At 41.7% G+C, this 20,489-nt stretch overlaps 1 long non-coding RNA gene across 2 annotated transcripts; it reads left to right on the forward strand.

Annotated features, from left to right (window-relative positions):
- The first annotated feature begins 176 nt into the window (after positions 1–176).
- On the forward strand, positions 177–20,026 carry LOC117001628. Of its 2 annotated transcripts, none has more exons than XR_004419088.1 (5): positions 177–241; positions 933–1,040; positions 12,601–12,800; positions 18,002–18,120; positions 19,214–20,026. It is a non-coding gene; the product is annotated as an uncharacterized LOC117001628 (long non-coding RNA). The 2 variants fall into 2 exon arrangements; XR_004419098.1 differs by having other exon boundaries at positions 18,058–18,120.
- The last annotated feature ends 463 nt before the right edge of the window (positions 20,027–20,489 follow it).

Raw genomic sequence — 20,489 nt, forward strand, 5'->3', positions numbered from 1 at the left:
CCGCCCGCCTTCCCCTGGCCCCAGCCCCAGCCCCAGCCGCGCTCCCACCCACAGGCAGGCACACGGCTGGCAGGCAGGCGGGCACACGGCAGGCAGGCGGGCACACGGCGGGCGGGCGGGCAGGCGCTCCCCCGCACGCAGCACTCGCGCACCTTCCCCCGCACGGCGCGGCCGCAGGAAGCCCCGCCGGCCCTGCACCGCTCCCGCCCCGCGCCGCGGCTCCGGCGCTGGTAAAGTGCAGGTAATGAGGAGGGTGGAGGAGGCGCGGGCGGGAAAAGGCAGAAAGTCCTGTTAACTCCTTTGCGCTCACGGACCGCCGCCCGGGCTGTCCCCACCGGCCCTGGCGCCCCGCACGGACCCGCACCCACGGCGAGAACGCGTGGGAGAGTGGCCAGCGCGCTCACAGACGGCGGGTCCGAGCCGAGCCGAGAGGAGTGCGGGCTCCTCCAGGGGCTGGGTGGCCTCGGCTTCCTCCCGGAGGCTGTCAAGACCTGGCTGGAGGAAGTCCCAGTCAGCCCGGTGTGTTCCCCAAGCACTGAGCCTGCCTGGGCTGGAAGCCTCCTCGCGTTGCCACTTGCCCGAGTTACTCTCTGGTCCAATGATTATTTAAGGCTGCAAGAGGTGAAGACCTCTGTTCCCTTCCCAGTGGTTTTTCGACTCAAAGAGGTGTTTAATCCTCCAATGCCAGCCAGCATTGATACTAGAGAAACCAAGCAGTTCATCCCAGGTGAATGACTTGCTTCCAGTCATTCAGGTAATCCCTGCAAGAGAACTCAATGGCAGAAATCCTTACTGTTTGTAAGAGACTTGTCTAGAATTCAGTTCCATGAGTTATGCTGACTTTATTAGTCTCTTTATTCAATGTCCCTACCTTTTCTAACTCATGCTATAGAAATTGCTTCCTCTCTACCAGACACTATTCTCTCATTTAGATCACAGAACTGTAATGTGGGTCTCCCTACATATGTCTTGTGCCTCAAAGCTACAAATAAGGCTGACCTGCTTATCCAGGATGAATTCACCAGTGCCTAAATGTCTAGGTAAGTGACATTATAGTCAAGCCAATTTCACAGCCATACTAGAGAGAGGTGTTGCCTTGTCCTGACCAAGAGGTCCCACTGGTTTCAGGACTGACCCTCCTACTCCTCCAGTCCCACAGCGAACTAACTGGCTAAACCATGACACTAACCTTGGGGAGAAAAAAAAGTGAAAAAGGTTTTTTTCGTCATTGATGTGCACTCTAAACCAGCTCCTCTGGGATCACAGGGTCACCTATAGAGAAGGATGGCAGATGTGCCCAACCTGTGTCAGGGTGCTGAGACAGAGAACAGCCTCTTCCAGCATCAGTGTGACACTGGCTTATCTGTCACCTGAATGCAGCAGCAGCCTGGCCTTTCAGCATCACTGGCCTGACCACAGGCTGCTGTGAAACAGTGATCCCACCTGCAACCCATGGATGAGTCTCTCCCTTTGCCACGCTTCCATGGGATCTGGTAACCATCAGACTCCATTCAGCTGATTGATCTCATGGAAAAATAACACCTCAGAAAATAATGGATTTTCCATTAGCCAGACAGCTCAATTGATCCACCTTGTGACCACACAGCTGCAGAGTGGAGGAAGGCAGAAACCTGGAAGTGAAGTAAAGCAGAACTGCTCCTTTCAGTAGCAGTTAGATCAACTTAACTGCATCCTGTGTGCATGATTTGATGAGAAGCATGAGTCAGGGCAACCTGGGTACTCTTGAAAGGGACAGGGCTTGCTCCAGCCACATTCTGGCACCACCTCCTTTCTGCTGCTATAGTCCATTACACTAGCCACATCTGAAAGGCCAAGTGTAAAAAAAATACCCATTTTAGCAGAGTGATACAGACCATTGCATGATGTCTATTGCTGACACAAAGGACAGAAAAAGGCAGGATAGTGACAGCCTTCAGACAAAAACTGTGCTGCAGACCTCAAAATGCCAGAGACATCTGGGAGTCCCAAGTGACAACGTCACCACCAACACTTTTGCAAGGACAAGGGTGATTATGACAATCCCAAACACTGTCCCAAGCATTTCTGTTATTATATTTGATTTGTGCTTTCCAACTGTCCTGTAGTTTTGACAGCTGTGTTGCCTGGCAGCCACTTTGTCACAGCTCAGGATGTAATTATGAAGAGAAGTGTATCTACACCCAAAAGAATAATGCATCCTTAGTCTATGGGCTTCACAAAAGGACCATGTTCTTTGTCTGGGTCATTAGGCACTGCTACAATACAACCCAGAGTAAGACAACTCAATAAAGTGGGACTTAATATGACAGACTGGAGTATAACCAGAAGTAATTTGATTATGTTAAGAAAGGGTAAAATTATGTCAGTGCTCAAAAGTTTTTGGTTTTTAACTAAGCAAGATAAGTATACATGTAAACAGTGTCAAAAGAGAAATAAATATGCCCTGCAGTGTGTTTAAAAATTATCAGCTGCCAGACAGCATAATATGGAATATCAGCTGTCAAGAATATTGAGTACAGAGTAGATAGCCCTCTCCAGTTCTTGTTTGGATCATTCCAGGTTTTGGGAGGATTGTGGTAGGAATTGTATAAAATTAAATTTTGTGTTGATTTTGTTGTTAAGTCACTGAAAGTTTAGCATGATGAATGAATGTGGGTTTTTAATGCAGTGGAAAGGGATGGGGATCAGAGAGCAAGAAAGATCTGGTCAGGAGTTATTTGGCAAAACAGTTTCATTTTAAAAACCCAGAACAGTGTGCTGCAGCTAAAACATTGTGTTAAGAGCACCTTGCTTTTGGTGAACTGCCACTGAAGGCACAGCAGGAGTCTGAGGGATTGTGGTCCTTATTCTCAACAGACTTGGCCTCCAGGTGACTGGATTTCCTGTCCCTTGTAGACGCCAGCAATAACACTATTGGAGATTTACAGTTCTCCGGATTAAACACTTTTAATTTGGTCCAATATAAAGCAAAACTAAGGACACAATCTATCTGGTGCTTTCTAGCAAAAAATTTAAGCTTGAATATACCTTCCAGAGTGGAGTCTGGACTGGGCTTTGTTCCCTTTCTTGCAAAAGTCTTCATATAAATATAGAAACATCTATGTTTAAATAGATACAGGATGGAGTCTGGAGACCTAAACAACTCTACTGCACTTTGCAGATGTGGAGCCTGGGAGTGTCTGCTTTTTGAATGTGTTTGTTTTTTTTTCATGGTGTAGTACAATCAAAAGAAATGCAGTAAAAACAATGCAAGCTCCTTCATGCCTGTATGTGTTTCACATCAGTTTTTAAGTAGATCATGGCAAAAAAAAAAGAATTACTTGGTATCAGACATTTCCTGACAAAACATAATAAACTCTTCTTGTGGACTTAATGTATTAGGAGTTCTTGACTCTGTTGGAGCAGTTGATACTTTAGTTTTCCCTGCATGAAGATAGGCAGTGCAGAAATAGAATTGCAGAGTACTGGTGCGCAGGGGCCATATCTCACTGACAGGCAGCAGTCCTTTTTGAATATTTGCTCTCCCTGACCTGGCAGGAGGTGTTTGAAAGAAAGCAAGTTTTTTTTCCAAAACAACACCACCTGCTACACAACCAGCCAAACACTATCTCCCCTTCCCTGCTGGAGCAGGGATGGGGCTGGATTCTTTTATACCCTTTCAGAAACTGAGTTGGCTTTCTTTTCCCCATCTCTTCAAAAAGCAAGCAAATAGGTTTTTTTCGTAACACCTCTTTTCCCATTCAGGAGGAGGAGGTGAGCTGTGTACTACCCACCTCCTGTACAACATCCAGATGAACATCAAAGAAGGTTCCTTTTTGTGGGATGCTCTCCTGACAGTTGTATCCTGCAAATTTTAGTTTGCCAAATGTTACTCCAGGCCCAATGCACATGATTTGCAGACTGCCTCTGTCATGCTCCCAGATCCTGCCAGCTCTCAGGGTCCTGACATGGAGAAGCCTGGCCTGGCAGGTTTTTGTTTCTGACTTTAAACACAACATGTGCCATGACCCTGTAAAGGGAAGGGCTGGGGGAGGCTTTGCTCCATTCTGCCACTTCAGTGCCCCACAGCAGTCTCAGGACACATTTCCCAGTCCCAAGAAGGGAAGTGTGTGTGCCCTCATCATTTCACCCACAAGTGCAGGTGACCATTCAGCCACTGTGCTGGGAGCTGGAGATAACACTGCAAAAGTCTGGGTACCTCTCACCTTTTTCTGATTTGGCAATTCTTCATTGGTTCACTCAGCTTCAGAACAAAACCAACCTGTCTACACCTCAGAGCTGCTAGAGATCTGCTTCCTGGCTGAATAACTTGCTTGGTACTTTTGACTTTTTATCTGTTTTCCACCTGATCAAAGAGTGGGACTTCAGTTGCATTCTAGATGTTGAATATCACAAATTTACTATGGCTATAAATAGCACAAATTCATTATCAGATTGACAGCATGTATGTGGGCAGTGCCTACTTTAAAAAAATTTTAGTTTCTCAAGTAATTTTTTAAAGAACAGTTTAGTACTGTGTCATCATATAGATCAAATATTCAGTGACTTAAATTCAGAAGTACTGCTTGTAGTATTTCCAAAATGTGAAAGATCTGCAAAATGTCATGAATGCTCAGCAGCAGAAAGATATCAAAATGGGAATAGGGGATGAGGAAGCAGGAAAACAGTGCAGGTTGTGACTTGAAAGAAAGCAGAACAGGAGAATAACTACAAAAAAGAGGGAAGAGGTTGAAGATAAAGAAGGTGTATGAGTAGGTGAAATATTTCAAGTAGTTTCATGATTTGTGTGACTCATAGCTGCAAGATCTGAAGCTGCCTCTCTTAATTTAATCCTCAGTTTTCACTTGACAGCCTGGAAACCTCTTCAAGTTCAGCATCTGACCCTTTCTCCCTGCACCTCACTAAGAGCCACCTGTCCCTCTCAGAGCACCTTCAAATGGCTGTTCAGCCTGTGTCCTGCTCATGCATCATCCATGGAACTGGGACATGATCCCTGCTACTGACTCCTCAGTGCCCAAAGAGAGCTCAGGAGCACCCTGAGCCACTGGGTTTGCTGCTGCTGTGGTTTGAACCTGAACTGTGAGAGGACAGGTGTGCAGGAGGGTGTTTGAAACCTTAAATGGATCTGGCCTTTTTAAAGAAGCACTGAGCCATGATGACAAGGGCAAAACTAATGTGAATATAGCATTGTATTTACATTGTTTGGTCCATAGCAAACTTTTGCTTTCAAACAAACCTGAGGCAGAATGCGTTTGCTGTGGCAACTGTGATTTGCCAGAGCTAATGAACCTGACTCAACTCTTCAGCTTGATTTGTCTTCTTAACAGACTTGGTAGCCGGGGACCTTATGACCCCTCAGAGAAATTAAAACTCTTAAAGCTCATCTGTCTGGCCTTTTCTGTCAAAATAGTGCTGTCATCGAGCTATTGCTCTTTCTCTTACAGGCCAAATTAAACTCCAAAGCCAATAAAATCCTCAACGGAGTTTGTTCAGTTTGGTTGGTTTTTAACTAAACATAGAAATCTCAAAATGACAAATCAATAGCATTTAATTAAGAATTTAAACAGAAAACACAGAAATTAACCCATGGAATTGGGGAGTTTTTCTGACAGCTACAACTGAAATTCAAGTTCCTTTACCCCCCAGACACATAGATATATATGTGGTTTTGGGTTTTTTTTAAATGTGCAATGTGATAGGCTTTACATACATTTACAGAAGAGATTGTGCAGGAAATTTTAAAAGGACAAATTGCAATTAGGTGCTAAATTCTCACAGGCAATGGAAGATTTCCCCTGTGTGATTAATGGTTAATCTGCAAATGTATCTCTTCTTCCTTAGCTGCTAAATTCTCTGTTTATATTTAAATTCATGTTTTCTGTTTTAATTCTTATTTTATGCTTCTTCTCCATATGGGTGAGGATGCTTTAGCTTCATTTTGTAGAAATTGTGTTTAAGATCCTGTGCTGCCTCTGAGCATCTGAGATCTCTCTGTGAGTCTTCAAATGCTTATGCTCATCAAGCACATTTGAGAGGCATTGAAATCCAAAAACTATTAAGTCCTTAAAAGTATTCTGAGACTAGGCAGTCAGTAAAGAGCTGTGGTTAATGCTTCACTGAGGTAAAAAGTGCAGCACTTCATCTGAGACCTCAAAGTCCAGACAAGGTCTCAACCTCAAGACACAAATCCATACAAAATCAGGCTTCATTGATCCCCTGCTCAGAGAGCCACTGCAAAAATGAGAGAGAGAGGTTTCTATAGCTTATATATCCCTATCTCTCTCTCTCTATATATATATATATATCCCTAGAGTGTCTACTCAGATTTTGTATGAAGGAGCTACTGTAATGTAATGACTTTCTCATATGATTATATTATCATTTATGAAAAGAGATATTTGCACATATGTGTACACAGATATGAAATGCCTTTTGTTTTAATTGCAGTGTCAGTGTCTCTCACTGCCTCCATGTGAACAGACCTTAGCCCCACATAATCTCTTTGATGAAGGAAAATACAAAACCACATGCCAAACATTTTGAATTTGAGCATAAACCTGGATCTATGTTGACAAGCTTTTCCCAGGGATAGTAACATCAGTAAAATATTTTCATTCCAAGTCCCTGAGAGGTTGGAAAAATCAACAAAAGAATAGCATGAGATAGATTGCCAGAAATAATATTACTGTTTTAGACATGAAACCCTCTCACAGCATCATGTGAGTATTGAAATGCTCTAAAACATTTTCTTTAATCTGATTTGTTTGTATCTGTTCTGGGGTTTGTTTTATTTTAACTATGTCTGTTTTTTTCCTGCTGAATAAGAGGACTGCAGCTGCTGAACAGAAACAGGGAGACAGATGACTGGAAAAGAAAATCATGTTTGACTGGGGGTTCAGAAGACAGTCTGCACTGTACAAGAGATGGTGTAGGTTTGCATAGAGAGCAGATAGGTTTCTCTTTATTTAGGTGTTGTTAAGAATAGCATTAAAGGTAGTGAAGTACAGCAACACCAGCTCTAGCAGATGTAATGAGGCTGTGGACAAATCCAGGTGGCTTTGTCCTTTCTGTTTGGGTGGTGGTAAAGGAGAGAAGGCTCACTCCAGCAGATCTGCTGGCATAAGCAAAAGTGAAGCGAGAGACACTGCCTTCCACATCTGCCAGTGCAGGAAGGCAGTGACCATGTGCCTAGAGTAAATGGATTTGAATGGATCCACACCACAGCATTTTCAACTCCATGTCCAGAGCTATGGCTTGATGAGCCCTCAAATCTCACTCCAGCAGCACTCCTGGGATCCCTGACTATTCAGTTGTTCCTGTGGGACATCTGTTCAAAGGGACTGTGGGAAAACATGATCAAAGCTATCTTGTCATTCAAGGAAGTAGCAGCAAGGGCAGGGATGGGGAAGGAGAGGTGGCTGGCCAAAACAGCTCTCCCTGTGCTGAGATATCCAACATGCATGGAGAAAAGGAGAAATTGTCTTTGTCCTGCCCATCTCCTCCCTTAGTCTTCTCTGTATACAGTCACCTCTGGAGACTTCTGAAAGGCAGCAGGAGTCAGAGAGTTAAAAAAATTAGAATAGCAAACCAGTTTGTCCTAAGACATGAACATAGATCCAGTTGAGACCACCCATGGAAGATTACGGATGTTGGCTTGTGGAGAGGTGGGTTTTACTGGAACCTCAGCTACAGAGATGTACTTCTGCATGCAAGCAGTGCTAGCTCTGGGGTCTGCATGCATTTATCTGTCTGAAATGTGTTTAGATTACCTGGAGCAGACAGAACTGTAAAACAAGACTCTTATAGTCCAGTCTCCCAACAAGCTGCATCAGCAGCTATGTAAAACCTGCTGGAAGAGAGTCACAGTAAGCACATGGTATTGTACATGGAGAAGACATGAGATGGAGCTTTCTTTCCCACAAGAAAAAACCGTTCCCTCTCACTGAAGCCTTGGAAAAATGCCTTTTTTGTACTTGGCCTTCAAGACATTTACAGTATTTTCTGAAAATTAGATGCACTACCATTAGTAAACAGTGTTATATCTGTAACTGTAATGAAATGAAATTATACATTCATATATTTTTAGCAAAATACCAAGCCAAATCAATCTAATTAATAAGTTGCTATTGAACATAGCAATTTACAGACAAGCAATTCATAAACTATCTAACAATGTATTAAGCAAACAACAGCATTTATCAAAGGAAATTTGAGACATTTTGCCAGCTAGAGGACTTGGCTAAACGAATACATTTGTAGTTGGATCTAATTATTGAATTAGAGCTTAAAAATGCTGTTATGGCAGCCTGCCTGGACTGTTGTGGTTAGACAATAGCAAGTCTTCCCTTTTCTTCAGTGTTTTCATTCATTTACAGCACAATTTTTGAAGAATGGAGTTTGGAAACCAGTCCAGCATCCCACATCACAATTAACAATCAAACCTATAGGATAATAATTAGGACATTATTGCTCCAACCTTATATATGACTGCCCTATTAGATTCAGATATTTACAGCCAGATACTTAATTTCTAAACATTGTCCTCAGCAAAAATTCTAAAACAAAACCCTAACAGATACTACAGAGAAAAACACTGAATTTCATATTTGAGTTTCTCTTTCCCAATTGTTGCCAAACTGTATTTGTCTCAGGGAGACAGATCTGCTGTTTAATTAAGACCTAGGTAGCTTTCTGATAATAATAAACTAAAGGACTGGTAAACTACTTTTACTGGTGTGTGGTGACTAAACCTCTAATACTGTTTGGTTCTTCTGACTTGTTAGAAGAAGAAAGAGTAAATACCTGTTGTGAATCTTCCAAAGGTTAAAGTGTCTCACTTCCCACAGATTTTCAGCAAGCTAATAAAAGGCACCTGGGAAAATAGGAGAAGGTTGATAAAAATAGGATGAAACTTAGTGAACAAGCTTGTATTAGGCTTGTATTACAAGCCAAGAACATCTTCCTATCAGCTTTCACTGAAGCTGACAGTCAGTAAGAACTGATTATTAATTTAGTAATTCATGAAAAATTCTATTTTGGCAAGTGAGAATGCTGTCTGAATGGGAAGTTATTAAAACTAATTGGGTCATGTAAAACCAGACAGTTTGTCTCTGGGCCCCACTAACAAAGCGGAGCCAACTTGAGGAATGGCTGACAACTTACTCTGTTTTAGAACTTTGAAGCACATTGGATCTCATTAACAAACAAATAAATGCATTTCAAAATGGAGAATAATGCAATGGAATCAGTTCCTCACTCTGATTCTTCACCTTTGGGTTCTAGCCATCTGTAGCTTATCTACACAAGAACCACCAAACTAGGCCCCCTTTCATGTCAATGGAGAGAAAGAAGACTTTGTAGGTTTGAATTCAGCCACTGTGTTTTGAATAACGCATGTCTTAAAAATGACGTTTTTAACTCCACTGACTATAAAGTGAATTAAGGCAAGCAGCTCAAATCTAGGCAACTGCACTGCAGACACCTAGCACTTGTTTTTCACTCACATTTCTGTAAAATGGGCAAAAAATATAACTAAATCATGAGAGAATATTTACATTATCCTTCATCCAAAGATGACAAAGCTTTCAGGTAAATATCTAACATACATGCCCTACATATTCATTGTCTTGGATATCAACTACATGCCTTAATTAAATAAACAGGGTTTATCTTTATCAGGGTTACATCACAAGTAAACTATAAATTAATTTAAAAATTTTTGTTAGGATCTCTAAGACAGATTCCATTCTGAAAGCTTTGTCCTACCCAAGGTATAGAGAGAACAGTAACTGCAAAGTAAGGCAAATGAAAACAGGGATTTGTTGTTCAACCTGTTCTCTGGAGGTTGTGTTGCTACAGATGAATCCACAGCGCTTAGTCTGAGGATACCACCATTCAGCCTCACTGTGTTTTCCCATTAGTAGGCACAACAGAAGAGAGGAGCAGTAAAGGAACAGAGAGTAAAACCACATGTTTGCATTCTGCCACAGACTCTAGCATTCACAGAACTCACTGGTACATTGAAGGCAGTGAAATAAATCAGTGTTTGCCTACTTTCAGCAACACTGTGGTGAGACTGGCAGACTAAAACTGCCAAATTCTTCCCTTTTTCTTTAGAACTGTCACAGATAATCCCTGGTCAAGTAGCTAGCCAGGTGCTGCTTTCCAGCCCTACTATCAAGATTATGAACATCACAACCATCGTTACATTAGGACACCAGCCATAAGTCCAGAGTCTCTGGCTTGGCCACAAAGATGACAGCAACTACCAAGGTTTGCTAAAATGCAAATGTCTTCTTCCCCAGAGGAAAACATGAGGGGCTTATGGGGCATTGGCACTGACAGCACTGACAATCAGCTCACTGACTACCATATGGTTCTGTCTTCTTACCATTTGCATATACCTCCCTTGCTTTCTGCCACTGTACAAGTTCTCCTGCCAGAGGCATGAAACCAAAGTTCCACGTGGCAGAAAATAAAAGCTGAGGTTATCCCATACTCCCATAAAACCTTCCTGCCCACATCTCTCCACTGATACTGCCAAATCTCACCCCAAGCCTTCCTATGATTCACAGACGATTTAATCAGTTCTGTACAGATGGATCTTGTGATCAAAGGAGTGTCAGAAATGCAAAGCAGCATAAAAGGACACCACTACAGTCAGCATTCCATCAAGGCTTCCAGTGCCCATTGCCTTCAACCTGAACAAAGTTTCACATGCTGAGAGGGCATGAACCAAGAACTTGACCACAACAGTTACTTTTCCTCCATCCCTCGAGGGGATGCTGGTGCCACTGGACAGAGATAGCTGACATGAAACCCACAGAAGAAGGCTCTCTTCAAAGACTCTCTTTGGCATGCAAAGTGTCCTGGGTGCACGGGTAACAATCTGATATTGACTGTGGTTAACTCCTCTCCATTCTTCCTAAACAATAACCCAGGATTAAGTGTAGCATTGTATAAATGAAGCTGAATGGGTATTTTCAGATCCAAGAGTTGGATGAGAAACCATTTCAGTGGAAGCAAAATCTCATCTAGTCAGTGGCTACACAGCAAACATCCTTTCTCACACTCCTGGAACTACCTAATGCATTTGATGCTGTCTCAGAGGCACAGTTCCTTTTCCTGAGATAAAAAGGCAAAAGTCCAGGGTAACAATCTGAAATGGTCTGAGCTTTTTCTCCAGCAAGACACTTAAAAAATAATGAGAGAAAACTGCAGCTTTATCAGAAACTATCACACAGCTCTTTTTCTGTGTCTACAAGTAATCACCACCAACAGTAGTTGGAAAACCAAGACTTATGTTCCAAGTTGTTACTTGGAAAGTCATTTGTATCACCTTTCTAGACACTGCATAGCGTCATCTAGCAGTCATCCCTGGCTGGCTAGGAAACTTGTCTCTTGTAGATTATAATCTGGTTTTAGTAAATCATGCTTTGATCATCCATCAACTGACTATAGCATGCAATGTATGTTCACAGGAAACTGCAATTACTGTAAAACACTGCCAGGCACCTTCTTGGAAAAGCAGGCTCACACACACGCCACATTTTGCTACCAAAAGAAGCCATCCTGGTGTGCACAGTTCTTCCCTCAGGAGGAATACACAGTGAGGCACATCACAGACATGAGTCAATTTATGCAGCACAGTGCCAGAATGTGCCCTATAAGAATCCTACATAAGTGAGGGAAATGTATGTTTATGAAGACTCATGCTCAGCTGAAAGACTGCAAGTGATGACAATTTGAAATTCTTTTTTAAATTGATTTCAACACTTAATTATGCTCACAGTTAAAACTTTGCTTTGTAGAAAGATATTTATAACAGGCATTTTAGTCAATCTAATTAAAATGTGAGTTAGAACTCATGAACCTGAGAGCCCAACTACCTTATATGCCCAAAGTGAAAGACATGGATACTAGCACAGGGCTCAGGGTACCTAAAGAGTTGTGTAGAATCAGACAGTGTAAATATCTATCTTTGCCTTCATTAGTTTAAGATAACCTAAAGTCTTGTTCCAGTTCAGGTTGGTCACCTCAACATAATTACTTTTGATACAGCAAAGAAGTTGAAGCAGAGCAAAGCTGTTGTGGACTCAGTGAGAATCAAACTACTGGCACATGCAATCAATCAGTAGCACAACTGGAACTTCAGCCCACGCTTCTGCTCCTTGCTGGCTTGGAATAGGTTTAAGTATGTATTAATGCCCTGCTCAAAGAGGCCTGTAGAAACAAATTTCAGCTGTTAAAACAATGCTTTTGTCTCTGGCACATATCCATGTGAGGGACTCCAGCTTCTCCAATTTCCTGAGCATTGCTAGTTTCCTGGAAAATCTGGAAGCATCACAACATTCTTCCCTATTTCTCTGCCAACCTGTGCTGCAGGGCAAAGAGTTCCAGTGGTTTCACTTTTATCAGAGTTTCTTTTTTATTTCCAAAAAAGTGTAAAGAAATATCTAGGAATTCCAGAAAATAACATTTAATTTCTTGTCTACTGTCTCATGACAAAACTTAGCATTGCAAAATATTTGCCTCACATTCAGACTGACTTCAGTGGCTATTTCCTCAGTCATCAAATTCATTTTGTGTTCTCCTTCATAGCTGTTTTCCAGCATATCCAGTGGAGTATGGCTTTGGGGCAACTTTAGGGGTTGCTCTCCAGAATGCAATGCTGCTGCTGTGTCCCCTTATCTCCCATCCTCATAATTCCTCAATTTTACCTCAGCGTAAGTCCCAGGAGAAGAAACAACTGACTAAACAGAATTATCTCAGGAGGAGAGCAGCCTTCAAGGTCAGCACAGGTAGGTAACTTGCTTTTTCTCTGTATCAACAACACAATTGTTTCAGTTTCACATCTCACTGGCAAAATCAGGAGCTGAACAATGTGAGGCTGCCTCAGCTTTCTGAATGCTTGAGCATGTGTTTTCCCTCTGCTCCCAGGTGGCTTTAAAGCACAATCACTGTCTTTTGTTGACGATGTTTTGCTTTCTGAAAGATTGAATTCTACATCCTGGCTTTCAAAAACCCAGTTCACAGTGTTCTGTCTTTGCCTACTCACATAGAGGCAGTAGCAAAGTGCCAGCGTGGGAGTCAGTGTAGTGTGACTGCTGCAGTTTTGACACTCAGCCATGCAGAAGGCTTTGGTCCATACAGGAAATAGTTTCCTAACTCCTCCACATACACGTTTCTGTTGGAAATTCTTTGCAGGATTTTGTTTCCCCTCACCTGAAGCTTTACAAATGAATCACCAACACAAATCAGACTCTCCTTATGAATCTTTTAAACAGCCCAACAAGAAACCATTTCATATTCAAGAGAAGATAAAGGGAGAAGAGTTAAAATCTAAACCCCCATTGATAGGCTTTTAGAAAAGCATGTCATGCTACAATGTCACTGTACCTTTGCTCTTGAGGCTGATGCTTCTGAGAAAAATATACAATGAACACAATGATAATGCACAGATATATTCACACAACTTACGCACCTTGAGGATGTGCTGAGTTTTATCTACCCTTACTTGCTTTTTTTTTTTTTTTTTTTTTTTTTTTTATGCCCCTATAACTCTCTATATTTAAAATCTGCTTCACATCTTAGGACAGACTTAACTGCGAACTTGGTGTGGTTTGGAAGTTCCCACTATTCCCAAGCAAGAAAGAGCCAGGAGAACTGCTCATTACTATCAGATTACAGTACAGAACAAAACAGGGATCAAGAAATGCCCACCAAATGCTGCCTTGAGCACTAAGGCATGAGGTGTTTCCACCACCTTGGGCTGGTCCAGATAGTGAAATGTGACCACATTATGAATTGTGAATCGTGGAAGAACATGGTCCACCACAACTCTCAGAAGTTTCAGAAAAGAAAGGTACCAGAAACAGAGAACCGACATTTCACAAGATCCCATGAGACACTGTTTTGTAAATTTAGGGTTCAGTATGAAATTATTTCATTTTGACTACACAACCTGATTATCAAGCAGATATGTAACATGATATAATAATGCAGCTACTGTTCCTCATATATTTTAATAGAGGATCCAAAACAATGAGTGCTTGCTAATAAAGTGAAGCAGGTTATTTGATACTACTGAAAAAAATCTACCTAATATCAATAAACCATCACAGTCAGGTATTTCTTTTCAACCTGCTCAAGTTCTATCAAAATTCAAAGGCTCCTGTGAAATTTTTTTGTTTGAAAAAAGGATGCACTGCTGCAGGGGAAATATCTCCTTTCCTAGTCAAACAGTGAAACTACACAGAGTAGCAGAAGTGCTTATGGTATCTGCTAGCTACAAATGTTTTTGTGTATATACAGGTCTTATTCCTGTACAAATCCATTCTTTGCTGGTCTTGGCTTCAGTTCCTTCACTTTCAACCTTAGTTTTTCCCACACTCTCCTTTCTCAAAGATTTCTGGAAACCCAAAGTAGATTTAAACAAGGAAAAGAAATCCCTATTAATCTGTGAGAAACACAGCTACTTTCTCAAAAAAATCTCAACATGGAGAGTAGCCTGAATAATCAGATTCTGGTTTTATTTAGACTACTTGTTTCATTCTGAAAGTCCTGAATATTCTGCTCCAAGTTACCTATAGCACAGAAGAGAGAAGCAGTAGCAGAATTTAACCATGGTTCAGAAACTCCCAATACTAGATGGATGAGAAGATGGACCATTGGTTTCAAAAGACAACATAGCAGTCTACAATTAGCAGCTGTTGTGAATAATACCAGTGCTGGCACTGTTAAACATCTTCCTCAGCCACCTGGACAGAGGGATGGAGTGCACCCTCAGTAAACACCAGGTCAAACCAATAGACTCAGCATGTGAAAGGCCACAGCTTTCTCCATGGTGCTAGTGAAGCCATTGTGTCCAGTTTTACATCTTCCAGAAGGGAAGTGAGATCCAAAAAGTGCTGTGAGCTCAGCAGAGGGCTGCAAAGATGAGCCCCTGCCAGGTACATGAGGCTGTGAGAGCTGAGTCTGTCCAGCCTGGAAGAGAGATGGGTTCACAGCAAACCTCACAGCAACCTAAGCAGGGCTTTGGAGGACTCCAGCAAAGATGGGTCCTTGCAGAGGTGCACAGTGAAAGGATGAGAAGCAACAGACACAAGTTTCAGCAAGGGAATTTCTGCTTGGTTGGATGGATGAAAAACAGTTCCACTGTGAACACAGTTAAGCAGTGAAAAAAAATCTAGTTTCCATAGAGATACTCAAATTTAACTAAAGGCTCTGAGCAACTTGTGACTTTGAATCTGGCCGTGTTTTGAGCAGGGCCTAGGACCAGCAGTCCTTATCAACCTAATTTGATTTGCGATTCTGTGGCTTTCTTAGTCTGTAAAATAAAATTAATTTCTACTTTTCAGTGCTTTATAAAAACTCGTAAAGAAAGGAAAGTGAATGCCTTGAAATGTAACCTTTTAATTAATACACTCAGGTAAAATTAAATTATTTATGATTTAATGTAGAAGTACTACATAAGACTTTAATCATGCAAATGACAACTATCACTTCCCTTCTCCACATGTTCAGAAGCTGCACTCATCAACATAATAGCTGATCAACTTCTCCTAGTGCTCTAAGCAGCATGACTAACATCTGGCATGTAGTTTGTTTCATGGTTACTGGCATTCTCTTCTATCTGTTTAGATCTTGACTTCTTTTGTTAGGGACATTCACATAAACAGGATGTTTCTCTTTCTGCCTGTGCTGATATCACATTGATGCGAGCTCCCCTGCAATAGCCATTTTTGGCAAGGTACCATTAAAGGCTGTGATTACCAGCAAACAAAATCAAACCTGCATTCAAAACGACAAAATAAAATGGAATCTTGTCCAGACCCTGTTAGAAAAACTGCTCTCTGTCTCCACTTTATCTGATAGTAGCAAATGTAATTTGCACAGCTGTTCTTCAGGGACTTACACAAAGGCTTCAGGCTCTGGGAAGACCTAACCTTTGTTTCTTTCTGGGTTGATTCTATCTCATTTTTATAAGGTCATAAATCAAGGGAAGAGAAAGAGAAAATATATTTGGGCTTTTGAATGCAAAATGAATAGGGAAAAAAGCTGTAATTTAAAGCAAATTCCTCCCCCCTCCCCTTTTTCTTCCCAAGTACAAGCTCCCTGCTGTACAAATCAAAAGTATACACCGAGACAGTGCCTAAATCTTTTATGAAATGGGCCCTTCACTTGCACTTCAATGGAGCTTGCTGTGCATTAGAATTTCTTTTAATGACAGAAGGAAATAATTCTGTAGCTAAGGCACAGTGCTTCCTGCTGCACCTGGTATTTGGGCTGCATATAGGGTGGATGAACAGTAAAAGGGAAAGAGAACTGATTTTGGTGCCTTTTTGCTGTCTCGTCACGGACCACTAGATCTGAGGGTGGCTACAGTCCTGTAAGGGTAGAAAACATGTTGGTTTTGAGACCCATAGTGCTCCTATACATAATCCCTACATGCCCACACACCGTGTTTCCTGACCTGCAATGTCCCCCATCCTGCAGCAGGCATGTGGTAGCATGGGGATAGTTAAGCAATCCAAACCTCAAGCCAAGGTGGGAAATAAGCCAGCAAGGGTGGCCAAGATCAACATTTCTGGATTGCCCAGGGACACAGCTGCATGACAGTACTCTCCCACAGGCAGCATATGAAATTCCCCGTGGGAAGGTATGTTTTACTCAGATGAATACCTCCTGGTGGTCCCTTTGCTGTCCAATGTACTCATCTCCTGGATTGACATGAGATGGGCATGCACTAATGTGCCCATCTATGGAAAATTGGATTCTCTGATGTCAGGCATATTCTTTTCTTACTCAGCTCTCTTGCTTCTCTTCAGTCACTTTGTTGCCTGCACAAAAGTTCCCCCCACTAATCATGAGGCAGAGGATGTATGAATACTACCGGGTTTACCCAAATACTCCCTATTGCACAATATCCTCTACAACCTAGGAGACATCTCTGCAGTTCCTTCACTTTTTTGAAGGTATCTGAGGGTTGAAATAATTTCTTCATTCTGAAGTTACTGACATTCATAGGGCTCAGGCAAGAGTGACTCAGATCAATGCAGCCTACAAGGGTGCATACTCACAGATGTATTAGCACCAGCCTTCAAAGAAACCCCCACAAGCCCAAAAGCAACAAAAAAGGGGTCTTCAAAGGATGAATCTACCCCCTTCTCAACACAAAGTCCCATGCTTGCTGCAAAAGATAGTAACAGAAAAACCTGCCCTAACAAAATTCGAGGAAGACACTGAAGTAGACAGCTGAATTCCCTAGGAAGAACAGATTCCTCCAACATGGAAGAGGTATTTTTTTTTCTAAATGGTAGGTATGTTCAATAATACAAAAGCTGCACTATCATCATCCAAATACTTGTTTTTGTCTCTGTGCAGGCAAGTCTGGCTCTGTTCAGTCACATCCTGCTGTAACATACACTTCCAGTGTGGAATCCTCCCCTACATGTTTTTGAGTTACCCATGTTACCTCTAATGCACCCTTCCTTGCATTGTTTAGGTATAAACTTCACTTATAGACTGATGGGTAGAGCAGGGAAAAGCCCTCATTTCCTTATCCTTTGACCAAGGAGTATGTTTTAGTATCATTGTAGTTCTATTTTTACCTGGCATCAGATATGGGCTGTAATTTGTGCTTAGAATAATTTTTCATCATTGAAACTGCCAGTGAGTTTATTAAACCTGAAAAGGTAGTACCCTACATTCTTTTATATATGCTGGTTTTGCCAGTTCCTTTTGTCTGAACCAGAAGTAATTGAATCTAAACAGCTTTTTTAAGACAAATTTAAGGAAAATATGCGCTAAAAGTTGGGAGTGTGAAGTTTTTTGTTGTTGGGGGTTTTTGTAAATTGTTGTTGTTTCTGAGTTTTGAGTTTTTTGGGTTGGTGGGGGGTTTTTTTAGGCTTTTTTGGGGGGGTGGTTTGAGAGCTAGATGTTCAGCTATGATAAAAATACTTCCAACGTAACGTTGCAGTATGCCCACATTTCCTCCTAGGCTGTTTTTGTACATTCTACATCATGTTTTAATTCAGTTTGTTTCCCTGTGTTCAGAAGCAATTGATAGCACTTATCCAGACTGGATGTTTTTGTGAAGACTTGTACTGAAACACAGAGGTAAGATCAAAGTTCATTTACACTTTTGAGATACCACTGATAATTCTAGAAGTTTGCAATGACAGAAAAGATGTTTTATCTTTTTCTCAGCCCATGTTTATTTGGAATATTAGAATAAGACATGAGAAAAACTGTAAGAAATGGCACTAAAAACATCCTGAATTGCAATTTGATCTTTTCTACTTAGTTTGTGCCCAGCCACTGGATTGTCTGAGAATTAGCAACAAATAACTGCCACATAAGGCTAGTAAGCTACATGCCATAGCTGCTCCCTGTAGTTATCCCTCCTTTCTCAACTTCCCATGCTAATTAACCCCAAACTCTGACTGCACAGCTGAGCAATGACCACCATATATACAGGCAGATAGATTTGTAACACCCCTCCATATGTCTTTTGGCTTCCATATCTACCAGAGTAAGGACTCGCTATCTGGAATGGCCTTTCCTATAGTTTTGTTCAGTAAAACATGTTTAATTCTGTTCCAGCTTCAAAAGAGAGCAATAAGGTAACTTTTCACCCAGTGACTGGCAGATGGCCATTATCTAGTATTTTGGTTGTTTGAGAGTTGCTTATCAATTCTGCACCAATATCACTGTGTCTTTGACACTAGCAGTCTTCAGTTTGCACAGTGGGCTTTTTTTTTTTTTTCCCAGAAATCATATTCCATTGTCTCTGCAATCATTGTCTATTCTCATTTCCACAAAATTGCTGCTTTATTAAGCAAAGTATTTAGAAAGTTCCTCCCAAAACCTTTACACTGAGTGCTTTTCAAGAATTAAATGGTAACAGAACAATTTCTCTCCCATCACTAGAATGTTAATTAGCATGCTGTTTTTCTCATCTTTTTTCCATCTTCTCTCCTCAAATCTGTATGTGATAGTTAAGACACCATACTGATGTGGGTGGCAGAAGAACCAGAATAGAATAAAGAAATATTAAACCAGCACACTGCCTGTCCTAGTGAAGGGACACACAAGAAAATGTTATGGTGGGAAAGTCTTGTGAAAGAGGAAGCCAAGAAATGAAAGACAATTTTTATCGTTTACTTTGGACTGTCTTACAAATGTCTGCTCCTGTGTTTATACTCTGCAGACCCAAATGCATAATTTCACATGGCACAGGATCACATTAGAAGGCAACACCAGCAGAATGAAGGCAATGCTGATGCTGTGTCAAGTCAACCATGGGACAAGGTTCACACATTCAGAATTATTGCTTCATTATGCATAGGCAACTGAATACTGCAGTGCTGGCATTCACAGATTTATGCTGATGCTCTAATTGGTTGCTCAGCTTTAATTATAGGCAAACGTGGCAGGAGCATGCATGAAAATGAAGTCTTTGTTGCAGAGGTGCTTGGAGAGTGAGTGTTCCAGCAGCAATCACCAGCAAGTGGCCGCCACCACCACCAGAAACATCCCACCTTTCCAAAGACACTGAAGCCAAGAAGCCAGTAGGATACCTGGCAGTGAGAAGATGGGCACAGAGAAACACAGGCTCCTCCTCCACACAACTCATTCCTAGTGGACAGTCAAGCATCATTCTGGGGGGAAGGTGTTGGAGAGGGAGATGAGGTAGCTCCAAGCTGAAGGTCCAGAGCCAAAACACTACTTTGGTGTCTCCACTTGGCACATGCTGCCATGTACTGGTGTGCACAACACCCTCCTCACTCTGTATGCATGGCTTTTGCCATCTCCCACTTCGGAACAAAGAGTCACCATGGCACTTAGTGCTTACTGCAGCTTCTGACAAACTGAATCCTGGCAAAATTGAATCCTGGCTCTGAAAAAGGAGAACTTTACCCACAGAGAAAATTTTCTGGCCACCCCTGTGGCATCCTGCAGACTCTGCTGGAGGTTCAGGTAATGCCTTAAGGAACTCTATGAAGAGTATAATCTGTGAATGTGTTTTGTAGAGGCTTACTGCAATATACCTGTGCATTACATGCAATAAACAATGTGATGTGATTTCTTTGACAGATGTACAGCACTTAAAAACCATCTCCTTCCACCATGAGGTGGAGGTTTCAGATAAAAATTCTGTCTCACCTCAGGCATGTGACTTACTGTCAATCTTGAGCAGGGATTGTTATCCCCTATGCTGTGTTTCTAAAACAAGTTTTCAAGAACACATAGTCATCACACTGCCAAGGCTCACAGCTCACACAATCACAGAACCACTGAAGCTGGAAGGGATCTTGGGAGCCACCCAAGAAGCCTCCTCTAAGGCTACTTATTGCCTCTTCAACTTGTATTGTTTTCAGTTTTTCTCTTCTTTTTTCTATTAATTATTTTAAAATAATTTCATACTAGGCAAGAGGAAATGCTTCTTTCCCCCCGATTTGTTGGGAGGGTTTCAATAGATCTGA

Source organism: Catharus ustulatus, chromosome 1 (assembly GCF_009819885.2).
Source record: "Catharus ustulatus isolate bCatUst1 chromosome 1, bCatUst1.pri.v2, whole genome shotgun sequence".
NCBI classification, from domain to species: domain Eukaryota; kingdom Metazoa; phylum Chordata; class Aves; order Passeriformes; family Turdidae; genus Catharus; species Catharus ustulatus.